The sequence below is a fragment of the Myotis davidii genome, unplaced genomic scaffold (genome assembly GCF_000327345.1).
Source record: "Myotis davidii unplaced genomic scaffold, ASM32734v1 scaffold16, whole genome shotgun sequence".
In the NCBI taxonomy this organism is placed as follows: Eukaryota; Metazoa; Chordata; class Mammalia; order Chiroptera; family Vespertilionidae; genus Myotis; species Myotis davidii.
The window spans coordinates 780,487-786,717 of NW_006287821.1; the positions used below are offsets into that span (position 1 = coordinate 780,487).

Below are 6,231 nucleotides of genomic sequence, written 5' to 3' on the forward strand. Positions count from 1 at the left end.
ATATATATATATATATGAAAGAAATTTATGTAGTTCCCATTTCCTTAAAAAAGAACCTGAAGATAGTGCATTGTATTTCCTTCCAATTTTTATTTCTTTACATTCTACATGGTTTGCTTTTCATAACTGAAATAATAATGTACATAAAATCATAATCCAGCTCTTTTCACAAACATTATAACATAATTATTTCCCTTTTTATAATAATTTCTGCTTGATTATTTTACATGAATGCACAAAATAACATCTATTGGGTTAATTATACTTTACTTAGTTACTTGCTTATTATTGAACAGTTATGTTGTATCCATTTTTTATATTTTTTAAATGACAGAAAGATGAGCATCTTTATAGCTTTTTCTATATTTAGGATTATCTTTTTGGGCAACATTTCTAGAACTGGGATTATTGAGTAAGAGGTTGTGAACATTTTATGTCCCATTTTTACCAGATTGCTTTTCCAAGAGCGATGCCAAGTCACTCTTCTAGCAGTGCTTCCCCTTAATAGTCTAATTAAAAACTCTTTACAAATTAAAAGCACAACATGTAACCCATTGTTTAATATACATTACTTTGATTATAATGAGGTTGAACATTTTGCATGGGTTTTTAAATTGTTTATAACCCCACCATTTGTAAATTGTCTGATCACATCTTTTGCTTAATTTTTGTGCATATAGTACCTTTAATGTTATTTGTATGAGCTATTTATAACAATATCATATCTGACAATTTCTGTGAATTTGTTTCCAGTGTTTTGTTTGCTGGATTTTAAAATCAATTGATTGGATTAGGTACACAAGGGTGTGTAAACTAACATACAGTTTTCATGCCTTTCATCTTCTCCAGCGTTCACAGATGATCAAAGAACAAAAACAATTGTCCTGGTTTTGCTAGTGTCCTGCAAGAAATGAATGCAGCAATTCTATAAACAGTTGCCATGAGCTAATGGTGATAGGGAGTTGGGGGAGGCCAAAGTCAGTGAATATGACATTCAGCTATTTCCAGTATTAGCTAATGGTAATTTTATAAGGGATAGGGGACAATTTCCTCCATAGCACTTTGAAATTTAGATTTTTCCTTTGGTGTAAGGCAGGAGCTCCTCCATTAAGGCCTACAATTTCACAGAAGAGACAAAAAAATAAACTATTCATCATAAAAGCTCATGGGTCTTAAAACAAACAAAAAGAAAACCTAGAAAACCTTAATGTGAAATAAGATGACAGTCAGATGATAATATTTTTTACATTGAGATAGGTAAAGTAAAAAAAGAAAATGTTTGAACACAACAAAAAAATGAAATTTCTAGTTAATTAAAACATGTATGAAAATAAAAACCCAAATCTTCCCTTTATCTCCTACCTACATGCCTTATAGTCACTGCATCAATATATGTGCTGGTATAATAATTTTTACTGTGTTTCTGCATTCAAAAAAAATCAATATTAGCTGAGTCAACCCCTTTGGGCTATCATTAATATAGTTCAAACAATGATTCACAATGTAGTTACATTGCTGTTTTCTATAAAAGAATTTTCATGGTATTTGTTCAATTTTCTTTTCCCTTGAGCCTCAGTTACCTTTTTGAAAACAATGAAAGCCTTTCTTTTAGAAACTAGGTAGGTAGGAATGACTTATGACTCATCTTTTAAATTCAGATCTTTAAAATAAAATTAAGTTAAACAACATGTTTCATTATTTAATTTAGATAGTTTGGCAATGAGGTTAAGGAAAATCAATCCAGGAAAAATTGTCACTTAGAGGTCACAGCTGAGAAATAAAATGTCCACAAATTGCTAGTTAATAATAAATAATAAATATTGTCCATCAGTTTCCAGGCATTTTTAATTTCATTTAATTTTCTCAGCATCCTGAATTAAAAAGAAGAGAGAAAAAATTAACAAACCTTCTTCTTAAGACAATAAAGAAATATAGTAGTTTCATTTTGCTGAATGAAAGTTTCCACACACCCATGCCAACCTCAGGGTCGTACCAAGGTGCTTCTCCAATAGGAAACGATAAGTACATAAGATGGAGAGCTAAACACATGGAGATTCATCTACAGCAGGGACTTGGGCATTACTGCATTCTCAATAGGATTTCTAAAGTTTATCAATCCCCATTAAGTTTCATTATAAAAGTGACTATTGTCTTAAAATCTGCCCTCCATCTCACTCTCATATGTATGCTTTCCTCGATTCTATTTAGTAAGAATTGCTTAAGAGCACCCATGATGTACTAAAAGGAGGGAACCTGGATGATACACTGTTTTTATCAGTGACTTAGGGAGTGAGGGTCCGTGATTTGCAGAAAGTCACACAACTAGTGATTGCGCTCGTTCACTTTCTCCAGGCTGTTTGAAACAGACATTCCAAATGAGCTATATGAATAGTGTCCTCTCTTCTGTGGCCTCTCTCAGACATACACAATTCACTTCTCAAATAGTCCTTTGTTTATTAAAGACATTTAAGGTAGACAGCTTTTAAAATTTGCATTGAAGACATTATCTCATTCACCTGAAAGCCTAGGGTTGGATTTGAGAATCCCTCCCAGTGCTACTGTTTATCACTCCCATGCCTCTTAGTGACGGGGTAATGGGGATGGACAATGGTGGGGGGCCTCTGTGGATAGTGACAACGTGCTACATTCAAGGAGTCATGAAGGTGCCTAGTGCAGCACCAAACCATCTGCACAGTAAGAAAAACTCATGGGTAGAATCTATGGGAATTGTTAAATCAGAACTTTTTCTTTGATCTTTCTGGGGTGCTTAAATAAATATAGACATTCATGGAATGCCAGGAAGAGATAGTCACTGCTCTGACAGAGTTTATAAACCAAGGAGAGAAACCATCAAGAGAAGCCATAACCTAAATACTAGAAGCTCATACACTTATCTCAGTATAGAACCCCTGAAGGAGAAACAATTAAGGCATTATATTTATTGCTTTTCTGTTGGTACTTGTTTAAGTAAAGCTTCTGTATGAATCAAACCTACAAAGCAGAAGACATTATATTTGCTTAGCTGAGCTTCCTTCCAGAGCACATGTAATTGAGAATTTTAAATACAGTGCCTGCCAAGTACTATTGGCTTAAGGGAATCAGAGGTCTTATAATTAAACCTCTCTCTCTTAGTCTCTGGCTGTTGAAAGCTAGATAGAAACTTAAATCATGGTTTTCCTAGTTGTCATTGCCTTTGGCTTTTTAACAGTGTAAATAGCTCAACTCAAATTATATGGGAGTTCTTTTTAGATTGTTAAAAGCTATACAAATGAAAGTAATTATAGTTAATGAATATGATACTAAAGATTGCATTTGTTGGGCAAGAATTTTTGAGCACTTTGTGCATTCAATATTATAAGATGGACTGTCTCTACTGAATAGATACCCATATGTATTGAAAATATTCATACTCTATATGGAAAATAACTGGGTAAGGGAGGGATGAAGTGGTGTGTGTGTGTGTGTGTGTGTGTGTGTGTGTGTCTGTGAACATTTATACAAATCTTGCCATTTAAGTTGAAAATCTTCACCATTTAGCTACTCAAAATCTTTTCATCTGCATGTTTTTGTTTTGTTTTTCAAAATAGGGGTATTTATTGTTGGCAATCAAAGATTATGAAACACATTAAGAAAGTCATGAAATGCAAAGCTTCTAAATGAAAATCTTCCTATGTAAAACTCAAATTACATTACAAAAGGGAAAAAAATCTTGGAAAATAAGAGTTCATTAGGAATATAGACTCCTAACATCAAAGGAAAACTGGAGACCATGCTAAACCATATTCTCAACGTATAAGAAAGATATTCTTTTCTGTTTTCATAGTTGGAGGGTGTTCATTTAACAAGTCAAAATAAACATAGTATGTCCTTAAGGTAAAAGTTGAAAAGAAGAGAATGAAAGCACACTTCATTTTATGCTTCTTAAAACTATTAGGTAGTCTGTGAGATTATTTCTGCTCACCCTACCTCTTATGTTATAAACATCCTAATTTTATGCAAGCATATATAGGGTGGGGCAAAAGTAGGTTTACAGTTGTTCCTATGGAAAATAATATAGTGATTAATAAACAGTAATGCAATAATAAACTCTGTGTTTCAGTTACTTACAACTGTAAACCTACTTTTGCCCAACCCTGTATTTCCTAGGGTTGCAGCTGGGCTTATATAATTTACCTCAACTAGTGGTTTTTTTCTAAATGTCTTTCCAAGAGATTGTACTGACTCTACTGGTAATCAAAGTCCCCAATGATTTTTAGAGCAGAAAATAAAATATTTTATTTATAGTGGTGACTGCCCCCATCAATCGAATCGGATAGCTAGCTGTTAGCACCAACTTTCTTATATCATGCTTCCTCGGAAAAACAAATTAATTCTTTGTAGGTTTTTTGGGTAAATACAAATTCAAGGCAGAGAGAATTAGGATTTGTTGATAACTTTCAGCAAAGCCACAGTGGCTTAATGAGTTACTCTTCTCTCACAAGTTCTATTTCACAGCTTCTGGAAGGCCGGTCCTTTCTCAATAGCATGGGAGACAAATGTAAAAGAATGTTCAACTTGTTTTTCTTGGGTTGTGGATATTTCTAGACCTTGATACTTGATCAGAACTTTTCTGTTGGTCCTGGTCATTACATTACCATTCTTTTACTCCACCTTTCATTTATTTGGTCAATTGACACAGGTTTAGTGAGCACCTACTTTGTGCTGAGTAGGTTGCAGAAATGATTTCAGGAGTCTTGCTAGGCATAAGATAATAATAAAAAGAAGAACAACAGCTAGTATTTGTTGAACATTAAATATTAGTGAAACACCCTACTCTCCTAATCTCATTATATATCTTAATTCACTTAAACTCCATAATAATAGGTACAAGGGAGAAATGAGGCATGAAAATGAAGATAAATATGATAGCCTTTCTGTCCTTTGGGAACTTAAGAGACTACTGGGGAGCTTTATATATATATATACACACATACATACACACACACACACACACACACACACACACACATATATATATATACACAATTGATTATGCTAATATGCAGTCAATTGAATTGCAGAGGGATACAATAGGATGTCATTTGGTGAGGAACAAGAAGCTTCAAAGGAGTGAATGCTGCAAAGAGAAGGTAGTCTTGAGGAATAGGACTAGGAATTCAGATTGGTAGGGGAAAGGTATTTCAGGCAAAGGGACAAGTAAACAGATATAAAGACACAAAATGGCAAGTATGATATCTAGTAACAATTGCAAATGCTTTGGAATGATTGGAGCATGGTGTATCATTGGGTGGTACAGAAGATAAGTCCTAAAAGATACAAGAAACCTAAAATAACATTCTGAAGAAATAATTTATGATAAGAAAGAAATGAGTAATATCCTCTATTTTTAGGGCAGAAATAGGAACAGGCACCTTCTTTAGAAGGATCTATGTCATTGACTCTGGAAAGAAGACTAAGAGCCAACTTTCTTCAGAAATCACAGAGGAGGGAAGTATATGAAGACAGTGTGTGGGAGGATAGAGCTAGGTCCTGAGTGGTAGTTGATGTAGTGTGGGTTAACCAAAGAGCCATAAACAAAACTTCAAGGCCAACTGAACTAATAGGAAAGAGGGCAGACTGACCTGAGAATGGTCTGTTTAGTATTGTGTTTTAAAACCTTGGATATCAAGATATCAAAATTCTTTAAGCTGTGTACATCCTTTGATCCAGCAATTCATCTTCAAGAATTTTTACCAAAAAACAAACAAACAAACAAACAAAACTAAGATGAGCCCTAGCCAGTGTTGCTCAGTGGATAGAGTGTCAGCCTGGGGATTGAGGGGTCCCGGGTTCGATTCCAGTCAAGGGCACCACGTACCTCGGTTGCAGGTTCCTCCTCAACCCTAGTCTGGGCCCTGGTCAAGGCTCCTGTGGGAGGCAATCAATCAATGTGTTTCTCTCAGGTCTACATTTCTCTCTGTCTTCCTTTCTTTTCCACTCTCTCTAAAAAAACCCAAAAACCCACAAACAAACAAACAAAAAACAATGGAAAAATATCCTTGGGTGAGGATTAAAAAAAACCAACTAAGGTAAGTATATAGTTTTAGCTGAAGATATTTATCACAACACTGCTTATATAACTAAAAATTAGAGGCAACTTAAATATCTTTTCACAAGGGATTAGTTAAATAAATTATGGAAAACCCATACAATGGAATATAGGGCAGCGAAGTAAATGGAAGCATATATTGT

General features: G+C 34.3%; 1 protein-coding gene across 1 annotated transcript in view; it reads left to right on the top strand.

Annotated features, from left to right (window-relative positions):
- The window catches only part of LOC102764813 (T-cell receptor-associated transmembrane adapter 1), a 32,306-nt gene that overhangs the window by 1,106 nt on the left and 24,969 nt on the right, over positions 1–6,231 (top strand). The window lies entirely within an intron of this gene.